The following is a 24,532-nucleotide window of genomic DNA, read 5'->3' as shown; positions in this document are numbered from 1 at the left end:
GCAGCGAGTGACAGAGCCTCCCAACTGCCCCCCCCCCCCCACCGCGGGACACTGCGGCCCGCGGGTGGGACAGCCCCCAAAAAACGTGACTGTCCCGTGAAAATCAGGACAGTTGGGAGGTATGGGCATAGCCAGAACTTTGTGGGCCCCATAACAACATTTTGAAAGGGCCCCATGTCCCATTGCTTCTAGAGAGACACTTCTTTGCAGCAGTTGCTACTTTATGCCCTATAATAGTTCCCTAGTTCATTTTCTGAACCATAGTAGAGCCTTATTTAATGTTATGCCCTATAGTAGTGCCCTAGTATCTTTTATGAATCGCAGTAGAGCTTAAGTTCACCCTATGTCACATTTCAGAGCTGCCAGTACACATTATGCCGCACAGTACCCCCAATTCACATTATGATATATAGTGCTCCCCATTCATATTGTGCCTTATTACAGTGCCCCGGTTCATATTATATAACATTGAAATGCCCTCCAGTTCATTTTATACCACACTACAATGAGCAGGTCCAGGGGCATACCCATACATGCCTACTTTTGAAAAAGCATTTCAGGGAGAATGTGAACGTAACACCTATCAGCGTGGATGTGTACTGCTACATCTGAGAGGCGTGTCATAAAAATGACTTACATCCAAATGTATATAAGCCCCAAAGTTAGTAAGATCTATTTGTTGAAGAAAAGACACTGACATTTTTCAGGATTTGTTCGTGTATTGTGTTTTTCAAGAGGTTCCATATACTCTAAGTGGCCACCAGAAACCTTATTTAAAATGGGATCATTATTGGGGCAGATGTATTAACCTGGAGAAGGCATAAGGAAGTGATAAAACAATAATAAGTGCAAGGTGATAAACACACCAGCCAATCAGCTCCAATATGTAAATTAACAGTTAGGAGCTGATTGGCTGGTGCGTTTATCACCTTGCACTTATCACTGGTTTCAGAGCCGTAACTAGACTTTTGGCGCCCCCATGACAAGACTGATCCCAGAGAAAGGCTATGCTATGATACCCCTTCCCACTATATATATATATATATATATATATATATATATATATGGAGTGGTAGGAGTATGGCGCCACAAGTATAGGTGTATAGGCCGACTATGCAGTTTTTTTAAAAATTATAAAATATAATAACCAGTGGTGTAGACACTCCTTTAAGAGTAAAAGGTGTCTGCTTACCCCAAATAATAGGCAGTGATAAGGTGCCTGTTAGTTAAAAGTATATAAGGGAGGGTAGGGGTACTAGCGACTGACAGTGTCTACACTTAAAGGATATATATATGAAGAATGATGCAATACGTATTTCTAAAAAATGGGGGGGTATTTATTATAAAACAGACATTTTAATTACAATACAAAAAAATGGTTTGGAATAAAAAACGGTGGATTTGATCGATTAAAACAAAAATTCAGGCTAATTAACACATAAAAATTATCTGGAACAATAAAAATATAAAATTATTTGAGATAAGAGAAAAATGCTTATCTTAAAAATGGAAGGTCAACTGAGGTACACCCAACGCGTTTCGTCCGTCTGACTTCATCAAGGGGTCAGACGGACGAAACGCGTTGGGTGTACCTCAGTTGACCTTCCATTTTTAAGATAAGCATTTTTCTCTTATCTCAAATAATTTTATATTTTTATTGTTCCAGATAATTTTTATGTGTTAATTAGCCTGAATTTTTGTTTTAATCAATCAAATCCACCGTTTTTTATTCCAAACCATTTTTTTGTATTGTAATTAAAATGTCTGTTTTATAATAAATACCCCCCCATTTTTTAGAAATACGTATTGCATCATTCTTCATATATATATCCTTTAAGTGTAGACACTGTCAGTCGCTAGTACCCCTACCCTCCCTTATATATATATATATATATATATATATATATAGTAGTGATGTGCACCGGACATTTTTCGGGTTTTGTGTTTTGGTTTTGGATTCGGTTCCGCGGCCGTGTTTTGGATTCGGACGCGTTTTGGCAAAACCTCACCGAAATTTTTTTGTCGGATTCGGGTGTGTTTTGGATTCGGGTGTTTTTTTCAAAAAACCCTAAAAAACAGCTTAAATCATAGAATTTGGGGGTCATTTTGATCCCATAGTATTATTAACCTCAATTACCATAATTTCCACTCATTTCCAGTCTATTCTGAACACCTCACAATATTATTTTTAGTCCTACAATTTGCACCGAGGTCGCTGGATGGCTAAGCTAAGTGACACAAGTGGCCGACACAAACAACTGGCCCATCTAGGAGTGGCACTGCAGTGTCAGGCAGGATGGCACTTCAAAAAAATTGTCCCCAAACAGCACATGATGCAAAGAAAAAAATAGGCGCACCAAGGTCGCTGTGTGACTAAGCTAAGCGACACAAGTAGCCGACACAAACACCTGGCCCATCTAGGAGTGGCACTGCAGTGTCAAGACAGGATGGCACTTCAAAAAAATTGTCCCCAAACAGCATATGATGCAAAGAAAAAAAGAGGCGCACCACAGGTATAGAATGTAGATGGATAGTATACTTAATGACGACACAGAGGTAGGCACAGCAGTGGCCTTCCGTATCATACTGCTATATATAGTATACTGGTGGTCACTGTGTCAGCAAACTGCAAAACTAAAATGCACCACAGGTATAGAATGTAGATGGATAGTATACTTAATGACGAGACAGAGGTAGGCACAGCAGTGGCCTTCCGTATCGTACTGCTATATATAGTATACTGGTGGTCACTGTGTCAGCAAACTGCAAAACTAAAATGCACCACAGGTATAGAATGTAGATGGATAGTATACTTAATGACGACACAGAGGTAGGCACAGCAGTGGCCTTCCGTATCGTACTGCTATATATAGTATACTGGTGGTCACTGTGTCAGCAAACTGCAAAACTAAAATGCACCACAGGTATAGAATGTAGATGGATAGTATACTTAATGACGACACAGAGGTAGGCACAGCAGTGGCCTTCCGTATCGTACTGCTATATATAGTATACTGGTGGTCACTGTGTCAGCAAACTGCAAAACTAAAATGCACCACAGGTATAGAATGTAGATGGATAGTATACTTAATGACGACACAGAGGTAGGCACAGCAGTGGCCTTCCGTATCGTACTGCTATATATAGTATACTGGTGGTCACTGGTCAGCAAAACTCTGCACTGTACTCCTCCTATATAATATTAATTATACTGGTGGTCCCCAGTCCCCACAATAAAGCAGCACACTGAGCACAGATATGGAGTGTTTTTCAGGCAGACAACGTTTACTGGTGGTCACTGTCAGCAAAACTCTGCACTGTACTCCTGCTATATAATACAGCTGCTCCCCAGTCCCCACAATTAAGCAGTGTGAGCACAGATATATTATGCAGCACACTGAGCACAGATATGGAGTGTTTTTTTCAGGCAGAGAACGGATAAAACTGGTGGTCACTTATCAGCAAAACTCTGCACTGTACTCCTCCTAACAGCTGCTCCCCAGTCCTCCCCACAATTAAGCAATAAAGCAATCAAGTTCAACAATAAACGGAGAGGACGCCAGCCACGTCCTCTCCCTATCATCTCCAATGCACGAGTGAAAATGGCGGCGACGCGCGGCTGCTTATATAGAATCCGAATCTCGCGAGAATCCGACAGCGGGATGATGACGTTCGGGCGCGCTCGGGTTAGCCGAGCAAGGCGGGAAGGTTCGAACCTGCCTCGGACCCGTGTAAAATGGGTGAAGTTCGGGGGGGTTCGGTTTCCGAGAAACCGAACCCGCTCATCACTAATATATATATATATATATATATATATATATATATATATATAAAACACAGTAGTATCTTTATCTCGCGCCAACCTAGAAGCGGCACCACGGGAGAGATCTTTGTTGGGAGACCTCAAAAGCATACAAGAATAAACACAAATTCCCAAGTGCGCTAAAGTGGAATGTAATTACACAGTTCTTCCAGCGTTATTTTCATCGGAATGTAGACTGGAGGGTATTTAAATCTGGGGACCTGTAACAGACACCCCTCACCAAATAGTCACCCAAACAAGAGGCCAACAGGCCAATTAGTAAAAAGTTATTTTAATAACGTATACACAGTTCAAAGTATAAAATTGTGTCAATAAAATGCAACTAAAAGAGTACACAGCCAACACGTTTGTAAGGTGGAATCTAGATATCCCCTCACCTTTTGCAAGGTGCGAGCTCGACAGGGAGTATCTTTACAGACTAGGTTGTGATTCTCTGACTGACAAACCCAAGGCGTTTCGTCTTATCGACTTCATCAGGGGTAACGAATATAGGAAAAGGCGAATTTGCTCATGATGAATTAATATAAAGGATCATAACCTCTAATGTACGATTATTCAGAATCTCCTATATCTGGATTTAGTGGATGAAGCTCTTATATCAGGGCTCCTGATTAGAGCTTAAGAGGTATTCCTTCTTAAATGTGTAATCGGTTGGATAATGGTGTTTTGTATAAACTACCTTAAAACTAATTGGGCGTAAATCCTTACAGGGTCGCCTAGGAATACTATTGGTTATAATCTCTTAGGAGTGCTGACAACCATATGTCGGCATTTTTGCAAAGTACCTAAAGTGTGGTGTCCAATTTTAAATTCAAGACTATTTCTGATTCGGATGTTGACCAACGTACAACGAAATTCAAGAATTATATAGCTGGTTTAACAATCTCAAAAGTATAAGTGGTGTGGCTTCCTCAATAGGTCTCACAGAATAGATCATGGGAGAGATTTGGCTGCATGTGGAAATCACAGAATCTATACTTTTGAGATTGTTAAACCAGCTATATAATTCTTGAATTTCGTTGTACGTTGGTCAACATCCGAATCAGAAATAGTCTTGAATTTAAAATTGGACACCACACTTTAGGTAGTTTGCAAAAATGCCGACATATGGTTGTCAGCACTCCTAAGAGATTATAACCAATAGTATTCCTAGGCCACCCTGTAAGGATTTACGCCCAATTAGTTTTAAGGTAGTTTATACAAAACACCATTATCCAACCGATTACACATTTAAGAAGGAATACCTCTTAAGCTCTAATCAGGAGCCCTGATATAAGAGCTTCATCCACTAAGTCCAGATATAGGAGATTCTGAATAATCGTACATTAGATGTTATGATCCTTTATATTAATTCATCATGAGCAAATTCGCCTTTTCCTATATTCGTTACCCCTGATGAAGTCGATAAGACGAAACGCCTTGGGTTTGTCAGTCAGAGAATCACAACCTAGTTTGTAAAGATACTCCCTGTCGAGCTCGCACCTTGCAAAAGGTGAGGGGATATCTAGATTCCACCTTACAAACGTGTTGACTGTGTACTCTTTTAGTTGCATTTTATTGACACAATCTTATACTTTGAACTGTGTATACGTTATTAAAATAACTTTTTACTAATTGGCCTGTTGGCCTCTTGTTTGGGTGACTATTTGGTGAGGGGTGTCTGTTACAGGTCCCCAGATTTAAATACCCTCCAGTCTACATTCCGACGAAAATAACGCTGGAAGAACTGTGTAATTACATTCCACTTTAGCGCACTTGGGAATTTGTGTTTATTCATATATCTCCTATATAATAGCCCAGATCTGTGACTTTGTGACTCATTTGCTAACGCTGGGCGGAGTCACAACACTGGGCGGAGTTAGTCAAATGAGTCACAGATCTGGGCAAATCTATAGGAGACTAGGAGCAGAAGCAGATGGTATGGGCATGGCACAGGCAGGGGTGCATACCTACCAGCTTTCTTCAGGCAGGAGGGACACACATGCGGCGAAAAGGGGGCGTGGTCAACGAAAAGGGGCGTAGCTTCACCGGAGGGCCCCCGTTTTCGTCAGTGAGGGGGCATGCCCAGCGCTTTGTGAGCTGCTGGCATGCCCCCAGGGGCGGATTATGAGTCCGGGGGGCCCAGGGCACTTGAGACAGGGGGGTCCTATCTCATTGCTGTGCCTGCTGTGGGTTTGGGGGCGTGGCCTAATCGTGCTGCGTGGCCACGCCCCCTTATGAAAAAATTTTCCCCATGGGATTTTGGCCCCTCAGCTAGGGGTAAATCCAGAGGGGGTGGTCGCTCCCCCCTACACACCCGCACAGGCAGAAGAAAGCAGGGAGGCTGCTGCCTCCCTGCAACACCACAGACCTGCCAACACGCAGCAGCGTGCGCTGGCTGTAGCACAATGCTGCTGCTGTTACTGGCAGGACGGGGAGCTTAAGAGCTGGGACAGAGCTACTCCAGCCAGGGAGGCCCCTAAAACTGTGGGGCCCACGGTACGTACCCCCTGGCCCTCCCCCCTTAATCCGGCTCTGCTGCCGGAACCCCCGCTTAATCCGTACCCCCTGATGCCCCCTCTCCTCCTGTCTCCACTAAATAGACGCTGTGCGCATCTATTCACCGCTGCTAAGCAGAACAGCGAGTTCAGGAGCTTCCCAACTGACCCCCCTTCACCGCGGGACACTGCGGCCCACGGGTGGGACAGCGGGACAGACCCAAAAAAATGGGACTGTCCCGCGAAAATCGGGACAGTGGGGAGGTATGGGGTTGTGTGAGGGGGTATGCCGTACAGACAGACGGGCACCGGCTCACTGTGTGCTTGACCCCCCACATCAGCAAACTCAGCAGGGGCTCTCTGGCGCGGAGGAGCGTCACTTTCTGGCACACTCCACGCTTCTTAGCTGCAGTTTTGTGGGGCACCTGCCGCTGTGCAGGTTCCATAGTGCCTCTGTTATCTCCAGCCCCGGCAACCCCACCGCTAGCTGCAGCGCTGCCACCCGCAGTGAGGTGCGCCCAGCTCCTTCACACACTTTAGCCGGCGGGTAGCGCTGCAGAAGTCCGCGCTGATTGCAGGCTCCGACCCACTCCTCCCTCCAGCCGCAGCGTCTCCTGGGAGCTAACCAGTCACTCCCAGTCTCCCCTTTCCACAGTGCCCGGCAGCCGCGAGGCCCGCGCCTCGTGCACGCCACGACCCCCTCCTCCCTCCAGCCGCAGCGTCTCCTGGGGGCTAACCAGTCACTCCCAGTCTCCCCTTACCACAGTGCCTGGCAGCCGCGAGGTCCGCGCCGCGTGCGTGCTATGACCCCCTCCTCCCTCCAGCCGCAGCATCTCCCGGGGACTAACCAGTCACTCCCAGTCTCCCCTTACCACAGTGCCTGGCAGCTGTGTGAGGTCTGCGGTGTGTGACTGAGGAGGGGGGGAGGGATGCGGACGGGCAGAGGAAGCAGGACTCCAGCCTGAGAGAGTCAGCCATGCCAAGTCTCCACCAGCAGCAGATCCCAACAGGTTGGAGTGGAACAGCAGCAGCCAGCAGCAGTGACTCCGGTAAGACACATCTGTCTGTCACCACTTTTCTGTCCCTAATACCAATCTCTCCCGTGCCCTGTGTTCTGTCATGTCCCTGTCACCCCTGGCCTTGCCCTGTCACCCTTATCCTGGCCCTTTCACCCGTATCCTGGCCATTTCACCCTTATCCTGGGCATTTCACCCTTATCCTGGCCCTGTCACCCTTATGCTGGCCCTGTCACCCCTGTGCTTGCCCTGTCAACCCTATAATGGCCCTGTCACCCCTGTCCTGGTCCTGCCGCCCCTACCCTGGGCATGTCACCCCTATCCTGTAACTGTAATTTCTGTCCTGGCCCCTGTCCTGGCCCCATCACCCCTGTCCTGGCCCCATCACCCCTGTCCTGGCCCCGTCACCCCTGTCCTGGCCCTGTCACCCCTGTCCTGGATCTGTGACACATGTCCTGTCCCTGTTACTGCATACCCTCCAACTACCTTTTTGGCAGGTACAGTCCCCGCAGCGCCTCCAGACCCCTCCCCAATGCACCACACCTCCGCACCTTCCCCTACACCACATGCGGCACCCCACCCCTCCCCCACACGCTGTGCCTCCAGACCCCCTACACCACCCACGGCTCCCACTCCCCCGCCCCTCCACCACCCACAGCACCTCCAGGCCCCCTCCACCATCAACCCCCCATATATGTCTCCCCCCACACCTGCCCCCGCTCCACCCACAGCATCTGCAGACACCCTCCTCAATCCGTGGTTCCCCCCCACCCACGGAACCCCTACACCTGCCCCTCCACCACCTGCAGCGCTTCGAGACCCCTTCCCCATCTGCCGCACCACCTGTACCTGCTCCTCCCCCACCCATGGTGCCTCCGGACCCCCTACCCCACCCCCGGCACCCCCGCCCCTTCCCATCCCACAGCACCTCTGGAACCCTTCACCCATCCGCAAAACATCCCCGCACCTGCCCCTCTCCCACCCATGGCACCCCTGCCCCTCCCCCACCTGCAGTGCCTCTGGACCCCTCCCCCATCTGCAGCCCCCACTCCTCTGCCCTACCCCCATCCGTAGCACCTCCCGACCCTTCCCCATCCGGGCCCCCCCACGCATCCGCCCCTCCTCCACCCGCAGCATCTACAGACACCCTCCCCCATCCGCAGTCCCCCCCGCACCCGCTACATTCTGTACATCATGCCCTGCAGGTGCTGTTCACGCTGTCGCAAGGGGCTGCGCCTCCTTTACCAACGCACGCCCTTTCATTGTGCAATATTTAACCACTAACAAAGGAATGCAGGTAATACTCCATATAATACAAATATTGAACCCCAGAAAGGCATGCAAGGGTTAAGGGGGCGTAGCCCCTTGCGACGGTGTGAAGAGCGCCCGTAGGGCGCGATGAAGCACCTAGTATATATATATATATATATATATATATTACACTTCATTTATAGACCACTGCAAGAAAGCAAGAAAATGGATTTGGACACAAATCCTCTTTATACCACATTCATGCTCTTAACTCGAGAGCTTGCTGTTATTCAGTTACAAATCCCTTTATTAAATAACACATTTCAATATACTGCCATACCCGGGATTCAAACCTATAACCTCTTGAATTCTAGTCAAAAACCCTATTAATTAAGCTTTTTGATCCTGCATAAAAACTATGAACACTATATGATATAATATCATAATCAGCATTGCAATTGAGCAGACCTATGTAGTGCGCAGCCACATCCAATCTCTTGCAGCCACACACTACATAGACCTCCTCAGCCGCAATGATGATAATTTTTTCCACAAAGTACAAAGTGAGTTTCAAATAGTTACAATTATCTACCTTTCTATGTAAGGGCAGATAACTCAATGAATAGATTGTCTGACTGCAATGCCACAGGCAATGTGTTTGAATCCCGGGTATGTCAGCATCTTGCAATAAAGTACAGTGTGACTGAATAACAAAGAAATCTTAAGTTGAGTTCATGAATGTTGTATAGGTATTAGTGACAGAAGGGGTGGGGGAAGGAGATAGGGGCTGTCAGGAGATGCTGGGCTTCAAAACGGGGGGAAGCTGCAGGTGAAAGTAATTAAAACAGATAATTGACAAGTACCGCTAACAGCACTATGTGCGGTGCCCCCTCCGCACACACCTAGTTACGGCCTTGACTGGTTTATCACTTCCTTATGCCGTCTCCAGGCTTAATACATCTGCCCTATTGTGCCTTATAACTAGTGCAGGGAAATGGCACTGATGAGCCTATTTGAATGTATGTGTCTCTGATTAATTTCCCCCCCCCAAGAATGTAACAGCTGCATAATGGTGATAAGGTGCAATCAGGGATTTTGCTGGTCTATTCAGGGAGTGAGGGAGATTGCTACTGTTTCAGGGAGTCTCCTGCAGAATGAGGGAGGGTAGCCAACTATGGTACCCTACCTAGATATATTGCAGGCCCCAAAGAAAAAGTTTGAAAGGACCCCTACAGTACGTACCACTCCATGGCGAAAAATGTATATAACACTTTGGCAGGGAAGGTGGCCCCTCTCAGCTCTGGGCCTCATAGCAGCTGCACTGCCTGCACCTATGGTAGCTACGCCCTTGCTTCAGAACATACATATTATAGAAGTATACCAAATAATCCTGCCTGCCGATATTTCTGAGAAAGTGGACTCGGGATCACCATCTGCTGGACACAAGGATTACTGTAGAGACTGTTTGTAAATGGTGCATGTAACAGTACAATGTAATGGAGAAAGATGAAGAGAAGATGACAGAGGTAATGGATAGATTTATTGTGAAATTAAAGGAAAGATGGGAGAAGAGAGAAAAATATAGAAGAGGTGAGGTGAGGTAGTGACACAAAGGGAAGACAGGAAAAAGAGAAGGAAGGCACTCGCGCACACAGGGGGGGTTTCCAAGTACCTGGAAACCCCCCTGACGAGACAATTTTTTTATTTTTGAGACGGAGACTGCAGTGTCTCCGTCTCAGTAAAAGCTGCGATCGCGACCGCGGACCTGCTGCAGTAGAGAATGGGGGGAGCTGCTGGCTGCGCATGCTCAGCCACAGCAGCTCCCTCCGTCCTCACACAGTGCTGCTGGTTTGCCCCCGCCTCCTATGCTCTGGTGGTACTGTATGTAAGTATAACACATACAGTATGTATATTGTATATGAAATTTGTATGTATGTATTTATGTATGTATGTATGTATGTATGTATGTATGTATGTATGTGTGTGTGTGCTTGTGTGTTTATATATGCATATATGTATGTATGTATGTATGTATGTATGTATGTATGTGTGTTTGTGTATGTATGAAAGCGTGTGCTATGTATGTATGTATGTATGTGTGTGTATGTGTATATATATATATATATATATACTGTATATATGTATTCATGTGTATATACACACACACACACACACACACACACACACACACACACACACACACACAGTATATGTATATATACAGAGTATATATATATATATATATATGTACTCTGTACACATGCATACACTCACACCACGGTGGAAACCCCCCTTACTAAATCCTGCGTTTGCTACTGGAATGGAAGAGAGAAGAGATAACTGAGAGAAGGGACGGGGAAGAACAGAGGAGACAAATAAATGAAAACATTTGAAGGGGAAGATAGAAGAGGGCAAGAGACAATATAACTTACAGCTATTGACATCTGTCCTCTGTACCTAGTAGTCAGTAACACACAATATTGTGTCACATATCTTTAAAACAGATATAACTACTTTATTCACATGGCTTTCCCACATTACACATACAATAGATGTTTCCCAGACATAATGGATATCCAGTCATTTTTGCAAAACATAATACTTCTACTTCAATATCATGGGGAAGTGTTTTCTATATGAAAATATATTGAAAGATTCTTTTGGGAATGAAGGGGTTAACGCATGGGTTTTCTCTCATGTAACAAGACGCTCTTCCCTATTGAGGTCACCTTATTCCATTAACATGTTATTAATGCTAGGATGGACATAGTCACTAGGTCTTAGCCTAACGTAATCTGTACAGATATACTATGCATCAGCGAGTTCTCCTCTGCTCATCCATATCAGGAACCACACTTATGTCATAAACCATGTCCCAGATTTCTAGTGCAAGACTTCATTTCAACTTATTTCCATTGTAGTATACTGCAAGCTCCATAAAAGTACAATGACGGTATCTTCTCATTTGGAATGACAGAGATCATGCCCCTATTTCACATAGCAGGAAACATCCAAGCTTGCGGAAATGCTCATCTTTTATGGGATTGTACTGCAATTTATAATGATTCAAACCACTGCTGCAGGCTTATATCTCACATCGGATTTCCAATTATCTCTTCCACACTGATTCTTTTATTATACTGTAAATTCATAATCCAGCCGTAGATGCAGCCAACCGATTTCTGTGTAATTCATGTGTTTAGGTCAGCAGTGACGTGCTGTGACAAGCAGCAATATATTCTGTGGCATTTCATTATGCTACAGGTGGGTTGGGGTTGTAATGCCGGCGGTCGGGATCAGATGCCTGCTTGGAAGTCATTGTGAATGAGCTGTGCACATCTATGTGGCCACACCATCCCTAGCCATCTGCTTGTGGAAGTAGCCTTCACCATTATCAGCGCACATTTGATGGTGTAAGAGATCCATGTCTGCGTGTCTTCCAATGACACATCCACGGAACACTTATTCTATATGAGAAAGCCCCATTTCCCATTCAGCCACATTGGAGTTGCGACTGAAATGCGTACAACTTTGATCATGCATGGGTCCAGCTCAGACGCATGCGCAGTTTCTAAACATTATATCACATGGTGGTGGGTAGGGTTGTCGCTAATAACAAATAAAGGTGTAGATACAGGTACACCACTGATAATCCGGTACCCTCCGTTCCAGCACTGTGCCGGATTATCGATGGTATCGTTGATGGTGGTGTCAGCGGCATCCTACCCCCCCCCCCCCCCCACACACACACACACACAGCCCAACTCTACCCAGCATGTCTCCCACAGCCTAATTCCATGCAGCCTGACTCCCCGCCCGCAGTGCGGCTCCTCACCTGCAGCCCGACTACCTGCCTGCAGTCAGACTCCCCCACCCGCAGCCTAGCTAAGCCTCTCGCTGCCTATCTAAGACCTCCCCCAGCCTTCTAAGCACCTCCTGCAGGCTATCTAAACCCTCCTGCATACTAATTTCCCGGATTAAAAGAGGTGCTGGACCATCAGGTGCCGGATAATCGGTGGTGTACCTGTATTATACCATAAATTACCCAATGGTTTTGGGATAGATAGGTGCAGTCAAATTGGTCAATATATGTAAGTAAAAAATGTTATACCATATATTACCCAAGGACATGAGACAAGAATAAGGGTACAATTTATTGCACATGACATATACACAGTTAAAAGACAATAATCATAAAAGAAGTAAGTATCTATATGGCAAATACCACTGACTCATCACAAAATCCCTTGAACCATAAGGATTAGGAACTTGAAATTTGGACAGTAGCTTGCTTTTGTGACGTAGGTATGAGAGGGGTGCGGGGGCAGTGCCTGCTGCCGTGCAGGTGTAATTTTGCTGCTTTCCTTGCGTGGCACTCTCACCTTCAGGTCATGGAACCTTAATCGGACCTGGAACCTTCTTTTGGACACAGATATGGCGATCCCCTTCCAGAAGCAGACGATGGCTGAACTAGGAAGGAAAGCAAACCAATGAAGGCGTATCAACTCTCCTTCCAAAGGGAAAGAGGAAACACCAGAGGTGGCGGCAACCCTCAGCAGTTGGGTAAAAGGTCATCACAGGCATAAAGCCTCAGCCACCCAGTTTTCACCTAACAGCGCTCTCATGCTGAGGTGTACTCTGGACCTTGTACGGCCATGCAAGGTCCACCGAACCGGCGCTCAGGGGATAGACAGACACAGGGACAGAGAGACATAGAAGATGCTCACCGTTGCCAATCTTGTACTCCGATCTTCTTTACCTGTAAGGTTGCAAAAACAAACAACAGCCGTGCAGGGCCAAAAGCTAATCTACTGTGCGTCCCCTCTACTAGCTTCATTTACAGAGCCCTCAAACTAGCTCAGGTGAATGTGGTGCAAAAACTATGCACAAACTTTAAACAAACTTTACCCTGCACGGAAAACAGCACACATCACAATAACACAGTACAAGAATAAACAACATCCTGTCCCTTTAAATCCCTATCTCCTAGAGCTGTTGTGGCTACGTGTGTGGAACTGGAACGCTCTTCTACACAGGGTAAAAATTCACTTTAAATGACTGGGGAGTGGGCGCTGTACAGCCTGCCCACAACCACACCCTTTCAAACTTATTAAATTATGATCTGGACCTAGTGCCCAGATCTAAATCTTCAGGCTCATGGGCCTGCCTAGTTGGGGCCATGGTGACCTGGGCCTAGCGCCTAGATCGCCTTATACACTGGTGCACGCGCAGCTACTCCGACGGCAGCCATTTTTTAAATGCTTCACTTAAAGCTGCAGTGATCGCAGCTGCGGCTGATGGCCTGCGGTGGCGGCGGCCTGCTTAGGGGATGATGATAGCGGTTTCGGCTGGTGGCGGCCTGCATAGGGGGAGACGGCCAGCCAATGAGGGCTGTGTTTTATATGTGATTTAAGATTAACTATATATGTGTGTTTGCTGCAGAGTGACGGCCAGCCAATGAGGGGTAACATTACTGAAGGCTCCGCCTCCCGCCAGCGCCATCACGTGTTCCGGCTCCCCTTCAGTCCCTCTGTCACACTATACAAAGGAGCGGCTGCTGATAAAACTTGGACGCGGCAACCAGCTAATTCTGACTGCGTCACACACCAGTTGTGTGACAGTCAGTAAGTACTCTCTACTCTACTACATTTAATAATTATATAGCGTGCCTGCCTGTACAACGTGCTCTGCCTGGTCTATAACATGCTCTACCTGGTGCAATGTGTATAACATGCTCTGCCTGGTGCAATGTGGGTAAAGTGCTCTGCCTGGTGCAATGTGAATAATGTGCTCTACCTGGTGCAATGGGTATAACGTGCTCTACCTGGTGCAATGTGTGTAACATGCTCTGCCTGGTGAAATATGTATAATGTGCTTTACCTGGTGCAATGTGTATAATGTGCTTTACCTGGTGCAATGTGTATAATGTGCTTTACCTCGTGCAATGTGTATAATGTGCTCTGCCTGGTGCAATGTGTATAATGTGCTCTGCCTGGTGCAATGGGTATAATGTGCTCTACCTGGTGCAATGTGTATAACATGCTCTGCCTGGTGCAATGTGGGTAAAGTGCTCTGCCTGGTGCAATGTGAATAATGTGCTCTACCTGGTGCAATGGGTATAACGTGCTCTACCTGGTGCAATGTGTGTAACATGCTCTGCCTGGTGAAATATGTATAATGTGCTTTACCTGGTGCAATGTGTATAATGTGCTTTACCTGGTGCAATGTGTATAATGTGCTTTACCTCGTGCAATGTGTATAATGTGCTCTGCCTGGTGCAATGTGTATAATGTGCTCTGCCTGGTGCAATGGGTATAATGTCCTCTACCTGGTGCAATGTGTATGACATGCTCTGCCTGGTGCAATGTGGGTAAAGTGCTCTGCCTGGTGCAATGTGAATAATGTGCTCTACCTGGTGCAATGGGTATAACGTGCTCTACCTGGTGCAATGTGTGTAACATGCTCTGCCTGGTGAAATATGTATGTGATAACCCAATATGTGTATCTGATTAGGTTATGTGGTAAGTATCATGTTTATTTTTTCTCTTTTTCTTTCAGTTGGGACTATTTATTATTACCTGTGGGTCTCTGTTTTCTTTACAGCTCTTTATGATGATCCGGAACCTGTTACGTGGATCATCACAGAATATATGAAAGTAAACGAATCTATAACAACATCACCTCCTACAGTCAACATGAGAGAATAATAAGGAATTCACTTAAAAAGCACTGGAATATTCTTCTGATGGACACAGTACTAAAAGATATCCTACCGCCCGAACCAACACTCATTTTCAAAAAGTCAAGGAACCTGAAGGACTGCCTGGCACCCAGCATGATAAAGGAGAAACCCACCCAAAGGATCCCGATGATTAAGTGTTTAGGATCTTATAAATGTGGGAAGTGTAACATTTGTAAGTATCTGAATCGGAATAGAAAAACCTTCAGTGACATGGAAAATAAAGAAGAATATACTATTAAACATTTTATGAACTGCAACACCACGTCCGTAATCTACCTATTGGAATGTACTTGCGGGATGAAATATGTAGGCAAGACCAAGAGACAGTTGAAAAATAAGGATCCAGGAACACATCAGAAATATTAAAAATAAAGTCGAAAGCCACACAGTCTCCAGACACTTCACATCACAACACAATTCAAATCCAGAAGACCTTACGTTCAAGGCGATTGAGCATGTGGACCTGGGCGAGAGAGGTGGTAACCTTGCAAACAAGCTCTCAAGACGCGAAATGTACTGGATTTTCCAGTTGGGGACCCTGCAACCAACAGGCCTTAACGAAGGATACGAGATTGCACCTTTCCTGTGAGGTGCAGTATCCTCTTTTTTCATATACTCCTGCTTGTCACATTCACAATCTTCCTCTTAGTAAACACAATTTTGCACTATAATAAATTATTTAAGCTAACCTGAACTCGAGTGTTATTGAGCAATCGGACCACCGGTGTTACGACGTCTCACACATATGTACAGTCATACCACACTGGTACGCCCAACCTCGTCCGATCTTGGAAGCTAAGCAGTGTATCGGGCCTGACCAGTACCAGGGAAGGGGACTACCTGGGAAGATCAGGTACTGTAGTGAGTGAAGATAGGACGTCAAGCCAACTGGTGGGCGATCTATCAATACTTGGCACTTCTACAACTAAACGTGTCCTTTAGGAATTTTTTAAAAAAACCTTAAAATACCTACGTGTTTTTAAAAAATATATAATAAATATAAATATATATATTTTTTAATTATTATCTACTATTATTATTATTATTTATAGTAATTGTTCTTTGCGTTAATGTGCTGAGAAAAAAAGCTTTTAAACACAGCTGTGTTAATTTACATATATGGTATAAGCACCTCCCCCTCACCTTAGAATCACCTGAGAGAGCCCTGTCAGACAGTTTAAACGGATCACTGTATTATAATTTGCATATAGATACCCACTCAAATACTAGCCTATGGATTGTTATGATATTGACAACTGCTGGTTTATGATAAATAAACACCGCTATAAGGATTACTACCAACTGCTTGTTTTTATTTTTTACATGGAAACGTTGCCATGGATATTCCTTATTGAAAAGAATATGGGTCTCCTGAAACTCCAATAAAATGGCCACCGCAACTCCTCTAATTCCTATGGTTTTTCCACACAAAGAAATGGCCGCCGTGAAGGAGAAAACCCTGACCAGAGACTGAGGAGACACAATAGAACACACTGAGATCGGGTTTCGCCGCCGGCGCATGCGCAGACGCGAACAGGAAGTGGGGCGGAAGTGCCCGAAGTCATGTGACCCGCGGCCTCCGTCACCGGAAGTGTGGCGGAAGTACCGCTATTTAATGTTCTAATCCTTTCTACATGATGTATTTACACTTTTTTAACTTATAAACCATTCGTTTTAGATGTAAATATGCCCCTAATGACACCCACAGACTGCTGTCACGTTTAAAACAGCCATCATGTATATTTTTATGTCAGACCTTGAGATTGAATCACATGACCACCTGTGATGTCACAACCCCTTACCTAGTATGTAAGGGTATAAATAGGCTTAAGTAATCATTCTGTCCCTAACCTTTGAAGAAGTCATATGTGACGAAACGCGTTGGGTTCCCTGCACTGACCCCCTGCCTATTTTTAAAGCTAAGTCGAATCTCCTATCTTATATTTATATATTTATATACTATTATCTCTTGAAAATTTTAATTTTGTATCAAATAACTTTTATATTTTATTTAAATTGGTTTATTTTTATATATATATTTTTTTGGCTCATAAATCCAAAGTTTTTTTAGTACATACTTTTTTAAAACAACACAGGTCGCCGGTACCCCTATCCCCCACTTTTTCCATACATTCTAGCAATACTCTACCAGCATTGCATTTTTAGGGGGTGGCAGACACCTATAACAAGGTAGAGTGTGTGTTTTTAAAGATTTTCTCTTTTAGAAACGGTTTGACATTACTTTGGAATCCATCCCACAAGTGGCGCTGTATATATATTTTTTCTACGAATCTATAACAACATACACCTTGTGAAGGGAAGAAAGAAAAGTTGCAGCGCATATAGATTAGAATTAATAAGATTCTATTTATTAAAACACCTTGTGAAGGGCACTCAAATTGGTTCTATAAAAATGGCTGTAATAACATCAGTATTTCAATCGTAGAAGATATCAACAACTTTACTCCATCAAGATGTTTTTGTTTTAAACAAACAATTTTATTTAACTGGATTCTTCGATGACTGCCGAATTCCGCACCTGAATAAAGGTTAGTATTCTATATCGTGTATAACATAGATACATAACAGTTTCATTACAATATTCTATCTTGACTACACTTATACGATAACCTATTCTCAGTACTGTAATTTAACCCCTTTAAACCCAAAGTTCAGCTATTTCTTCGTACGTTGGTGCACATATGTCTGGTGATCAAGTGTTTTTCCTTTTACTAACGATACATTGCAAGTATATCCGCGATATGTACTTAGGGGTCAGGATTCCCTTTCTTTCGCTTTTCTTCTAATCTTTCTCTTTAGCAGTTAGGTGAACTATATTCTTCCACTAGCTTGATAATACTCTGAAAAGAATAACTGCTACAATGTTCTGCACTACAGCAATTTTCAATTAAAACTGTACAATATCCTATATCCTTGTTGTATCCTCCTTTATGGTATGACCATCAGGCTGTACTAGACTGTGTTTCAATTACTCTTGCTTTATCGCTGACTGTCATAGATGGCTCACTGACTTCAGTGTGAGTTCTGTAAGAATTAGAGGGCTATATCGCACTAGTGTAAATTAATCATCTGCATACCCTAAGAGGGTACCATAACGCTGTATTACTTCAAGAGGTAGTTGTAGAGTCTATCTGTGGAGATGAGGGCAGCATTAAGTAAGGAGCTCAATAATTCTGACTATAGACAGGCGGCTGGCTGGGACAGTCACTCTGAGGGAGAGAGTGAGAAAGTTCTCTCTCAGCAGATTTCTATCAGGTATAGCTCTCTTTCTCTTACTGTGCTAAAATGGAGCCTTTTGGGCTAAAGGTCTGTGGCTGATTGCTGTAACGTGAGGACACTACTGGACCGTGTTCGTTTATTATCTAATGAATGCTGCAGCTATCTTAGGTAAGTGACGTGACCCTTCTGTATTTGGGGACCATACCTCCTCCTTCTGTCTCCTGCCCCCTGTCGTCTCACCGGCTGCTTTGTCTGGCTGTATCTGCTAAGCCTCCGCCTTCTACTCTGGCTCGTCACTCACTGTTATGCTGTCTCCCTCTTTCCAGTCAGCGTACTGCTGAAGATGTCCGCCAGCGACTCTTCGGACCTCCGCGTCGCTGCGTCCCGGCTCAGCCTGACTCCGGTCTGAGCAGTCTCGATCTCCTATGCCGAGCGGTAAGTCCTGCCAGCGAGTCCCCCACGGCTCCGCTCTCCGGACCCGGCGGTTGTCTCCGTCTCCTCCGCTGCAGCCGCACTGTCACTCCCTTCACCTCTTCTCCTCACAGACGACGACGTGCGCGCTCCAGCCTCTTCTCCTTTTATCTTCTTTTTTTCAGGTACCCGTATCTGTCCCGCCAGCGGCGCGGGCCAAGTCAGTTTTCTCGGGCACGGTCTCCGCTAGGTCCTAGTGGCCCCCATAGTCCCCAATTATGTACACAATAAAGACCAACCTCACAAACAATAGGGTTATAGCTGCCCTGAATTCAGTTAATAACCCCCAGTGATACCACCCTGGATTAAATCAGTTCAATCTCTAGTCCTGGGTATCACATACCTCCCCGGTAATTTGATGCGGATCCTACGCATCCCAGAACCTCATGTCCTACTTGAATACCAATTTCTGTTAATAACTCTAAAAATAGTATACAAACATCTCTATACTCTACATAACTACTTTACCAATTTATATATAATATTTTTTTCCTAGACATCTCTATCTATTTCCAAACTTAAATCATGTTACCACCAGCAGTTTTCCCAAATAACTAGTTCTGGATTATAAGTGCAATAAGAAAATTCTACGACTGGTATCTAATGGCCAACTTTCCTCTAGTACTCCTTTCAGAACGCCTCAATAAAGGGTTTTCAGGAAGTTCATAGTTAGTATTTTCTTCAGCGGCGGTTTCTGTTACCTCTGAAGTGGCTGGAGTCAAGAATAATCCCCATGTGGGCCAACATACGCTCATCATTACATCCGGGTAGGATTCCGTGATCGGCAATCTCTCAATCGAATTTCTCTCCGGATATGAGGAGACCCCATTCTCAGTTTCTGGGCCCCTGAGACACGGTTTTAGTTGATCTCTATGAATTAGTTTCTGTTGAGTTCCGTCTTCCCGTATGATATGGTATACTGAGATTTCGGGGTTTGGCACCCCCACTACTCTATACGGAATAGGCTCCCATTGGAAGTCTAATTTACTTTGCCGCTGATTTTTCCGTTTTAATACTCTACAACCGATGGGTAAAAGTTCGGCATGTGCTTTCAGATTGTAATTCTTCTCTTGTCGTTCTTGCGCTATTTCCCTATGCTGCGCTACCAGCGCATGCACAACTTTCATGCGACGTTGGTGTTCTGCCACCCAGTTTGTTTCCAGAAATGGTTCCGGAACAATTTCTACATCTAACTGGATATCCACTGGTAACTTCCCTTGTCTTCCAAACAGTAGATAGTATGGCGTAAAGCCTGTAGAACTATGTACGGTATTGTTGTAGATAAACATTAACTCAGTTAACAGTAGGGGCCAGTCATGTCGTTGCTGTACAGGAAGGGCCCGTAACATTTGAATGAGCGTTTGATTTGTTCTCTCATAAAGTCCGTTGCATTGTGGGTGATATGCCGTCGTTTTTAATTTTTTACACTCATACAAGAGGCACAATTCCCGAAACAATTTAGACGTAAAAGTCGGTCCTTGATCGGTCAAGATCTTATCTGGAAACCCATAGGGGCGTACAAAGGCTCTCCAAAAGATTTCTGCTGTTGTTTTTGCAGTTAGATCTTTTACTGGTAAAGCTACGGCAAATTTGATATAATGGTCAACTATCATAATAGCATATTCGTATCCCAACCTGCTCTTTTCAAGTTTTAGGTGATCAATCGTAACCAATTCTAATGGTTGATGGCTGACGATTGGATGTAGCGGAGCCTTTTCGGTAGCTAGAGGTACTCTTCTGAGGTTGCATTCAGGACAATTTTTGCACCATTCCTCTACGGTTCGTCTTAATCCGATCCAATAGAACCGTTGTCTCAGGTTTGCCTCAGTCTTCTTGTTACCGAAATGTCCTGATCGATTATGATAGGCCTCTAACAGAATATATGCTTTAGTCGATGGAACTAATATTTGAATGTTGTTTAAGTGAGTTTTTGGGTCAATACTTTTCCGGATTAGAACTTTATGCCGGACCTCCAACCGATCTCTTTGTCTCCATAATTTCACCACTTCTGGTGGAGATGCCTGTCTTTCGGACCTTGATAGGCTTTTCTTTTGTTGTATTAGTTTCTTTAATTGCCTGAAAGGTGGGTACTCTTCTTGCCACCCCTGCCATTGGCTCCATTCTTTTTCGGTTACGGGGCTTTCAACTTCCTTTCTTTGCTGTTTTGAGATACAGTTATGTTGGATTACTGATGGTCGTTTGGTTGGAAGGGGGGTAATTCTACAGACTCCCATTGGTCTTCCACTTCCGTCTCCCCTTTATCATGGAGTCGCGACAGTGCATCCGCATTGTTATTGTGGTGTCCTGGCCGATAATGGATGGTAAACTGATAATTTGATAGGCGAGCATACCATCGCTGCTCTAAGGCTCCCAGCTTAGCAGTAGCCAGATGTGCTAGGGGATTGCAATCGGTGTATGCCACAAACGGCGTGGCAGCAAGGTAATCCCGAAATTTTTCTGTAATAGCCCAGACCAACGCTAAGAATTCTAACTTGAACTCACTATAATTAGCGTCGTTACGTTCAGTTTTCTGCAGACCTCGACTGGCATAGGCAATCACTTTCTCTTTGCCTTCTTGTAATTGTGCTAGTACGGCACCAAGCCCTTGTTGACTCGCATCAGTTTGTAAAATGAAGGGTTTACTGTAATCTGGATATGCCAAGAGGGGTGCTTGTGTTAAAACTCGTTTAAGATGTTCAAACGCCGTCTGCTGTCGGGGAGTCCAAACAATTGGCAGTCGTCGACCTTGAGTTCCCTGCGGCACATCTCGTAGCAGCTCGTGAAGTGGAGCGGCTACTTTCGCAAAATTTTTCACAAACCGTCTATAGTACCCCACAAAGCCCAAAAATCTTCGTACATCTTTGACAGTCTGTGGTGCCGGCCATTCTTGTACGACTCTAATTTTTTCTGGATCTGGAGCTATTCCATCGGCACTAACCAGATGGCCTAAATAGTGGACTCGGGGTTTTAGTAAATGGCATTTAGCGGGATTCACTTTCAGTCCATACCGGGCTAATTGCTGTAGCACTTCGTTTAGATGTTGCAGATGTTCTGAATACGACTGTCACAACTGAGGGCCTGAGCTGACGGGAGGCAGCCTCAGTTGTAGGGGCTGAGATGTACCGGAACCTGGGAGGTTGTGTCAGACCCCTGGACGAAGGCGTGACCACGACAACTTGGATAAAAGTCAATGATGTTTATTATGACAACTCCGCAACACAGCAGCAGTAAAAGAAAACGTAAAAGTCAGCAAAGAATAAATACAGTTCCTGGGTACTACAGGATGGCAGGAGCCACAGGGCACTGGTAGTGTGAGATAGTTCTTATAATCTTCTAGATGGAAAGTCCTTACCAGGCCCGACTGTAGCAATGGAGATAACCCAGGATTGTACCAGCTGGTGTTCCAGGAAAAGCTGGGTTGCTGAAGATAAAACGGCTGCTGTGGATACTGGCTGGAACCAGACTGTTGTTAGCACGGAGTGGATACTGGCTGGAACCAGTTAAATAATAAATGAACTTGGGAGCGATGAAATATGAACTGAAATGTAGAACTTGAGAGCGGAGAAATAATAATACCGGTGGAGAGTGGTAAAGTGTAGAAAGGACACCGGCCCTTTAAGAGAAGCTGTACTCTGCTGGAAGCTGGGCTGGAAGCAGGTAATGTTGTAGCTGGAAACAGATGAATCCACAATGGATTGGAGAGTCAGGCTACACCGCAGGTGGAATGCTGGTGCGGGTCTCCATGGTGGAAGTCTTGAGACAGGAGCTGGAACCTGGAAGACAATCACAGGAGAGAGACAAACAGGAACTAGGTTTGACAACCAAAGCACTGACGCCTTCCTTGCTCAGGCACAGTGTATTTATACCTGCAGCAAGGAAGGGATTGGCTAGGCAATTATGCAGATTAACAATACTGACAACAGATTGGAGGAAATGATCAGCTGACAGAATCCAAGATGGCTGCGCCCATGCAGACACTTGGAGGGAAGTTTGGTTTGTAATCCATGTGGTAATGAAAACAGTAATGGCGGCGCCGGCCACTGGAGACAGGAGACGCCAGGCTGACAAGTGCACATCCAACCACGCGGACACAGCGGAGGCCGCGGCTGACGTAATCGCCACTCTGACACTCTGCATGCAGAAGCTCAGGGACGGCGGCGGAGGCCGCGGGAGACGCCATGCCAGATGTAATAAGGCGTTACTGTGACAGCGTCTCAGAGAGACAGGAGAGGATGCAGGAATGTGAACATTAGGATAACAGATGGGATCCGGTCCTGGAGCGCTGAGCCAGCCTTAGGAGGCATCTGATGGGTAAGAAATGGCGTCCAGATACCCGGATCGTGACAGCACCCCCCCCCCCCCTTTAGGAGTGGCCCCAGGACACTTCTTTGGCTTTTGAGGAAACTTGGAATGGAATCTCCGGACCAAGGCAGGAGCATGGACATCAGAAGCATTGGTCCATGAACGTTCCTCAGGGCCGTAACCCTTCCAGTCAATAAGATACTGTAGTTGACCGTAACGGTGACGTGAGTCCAGGATCTTGGCCACTTCATACTCAACGCCTCGTTGAGTTTGGACTTTCGGAGTTGGAGGAAGTGAGGAATGAAACCGATTCAAGATCAGCGGTTTCAACAGGGAAACATGGAATGTCCTGGGTATTTTTAAGAAGGGAGGCAACTGAAGTCTGTAAGCAACAGGATTGATGACTTGTTCAATCTTGAAAGGACCGATATAGCGAGGTGCAAACTTCATACTGGGAACTCTTAACCTCAAATTCTTCGTGGATAACCATACCCGATCACCCACCTTGAGAGCAGGAACTGCTCGACGCTTCTTATCCGCAAACTTCTTGTACCTGAACGATGCCTTGAGCAGAGCTGATCGTACGCTCTTCCAGATATTGGCAAACTGATGCAAGGTGATGTCCACTGCGGGAACAGAAGTTGCTGGAAGCGGTTGGAACTCAGGGACTTTAGGGTGGAATCCAAAGTTAGTGAAGAATGGTGTTGAAGCAGATGAAGAATGATACTGGTTGTTATGACAGAACTCGGCCCAGGGAAGTAATTGAACCCAGTCATCTTGAGAGGAGGACACATAGATGCGGAGGAAGGCCTCCAAGTCCTGATTCACCCTCTCGGTTTGACCATTGGTCTGAGGATGGTAAGCCGTGGAAAACTTTAGCTTGACTTGAAGGACTTGACATAAACTTCGCCAGAATTTGGCTGTGAATTGAACTCCTCGATCTGAGATAATTTCTTCAGGAAGACCGTGGAGTCGGAAGATCTCTTGTATGAATACTTGAGCCAACTTGGAAGCTGACGGAAGACCGGTGAGAGGAATGAAGTGTGCCATCTTGGTGAACCGGTCAACTACCACCCAGATGGTATTGAACTTGTTGCACATGGGTAAATCTGTAATAAAATCCATCGACAAATGGGTCCAAGGTCGACGGGGAACAGATAGTGGAACCAGTTGCCCCGCAGGCGACTGGCGGGATACCTTATGTTGAGCA

General features: G+C 45.4%; 1 pseudogene; it reads left to right on the top strand.

Moving 5' to 3' along the window:
- The first annotated feature begins 16,054 nt into the window (after window positions 1-16,054).
- On the top strand, window positions 16,055-16,174 carry LOC135052412 (5S ribosomal RNA; annotated as a pseudogene).
- The last annotated feature ends 8,358 nt before the right edge of the window (window positions 16,175-24,532 follow it).

Source organism: Pseudophryne corroboree, chromosome 2, assembly GCF_028390025.1.
Source record: "Pseudophryne corroboree isolate aPseCor3 chromosome 2, aPseCor3.hap2, whole genome shotgun sequence".
In the NCBI taxonomy this organism is placed as follows: Eukaryota; Metazoa; Chordata; class Amphibia; order Anura; family Myobatrachidae; genus Pseudophryne; species Pseudophryne corroboree.
The sequence above is the reverse complement of the archived record's forward strand: the minus strand, read 5'-3'. Positions and strand labels throughout refer to the sequence as shown.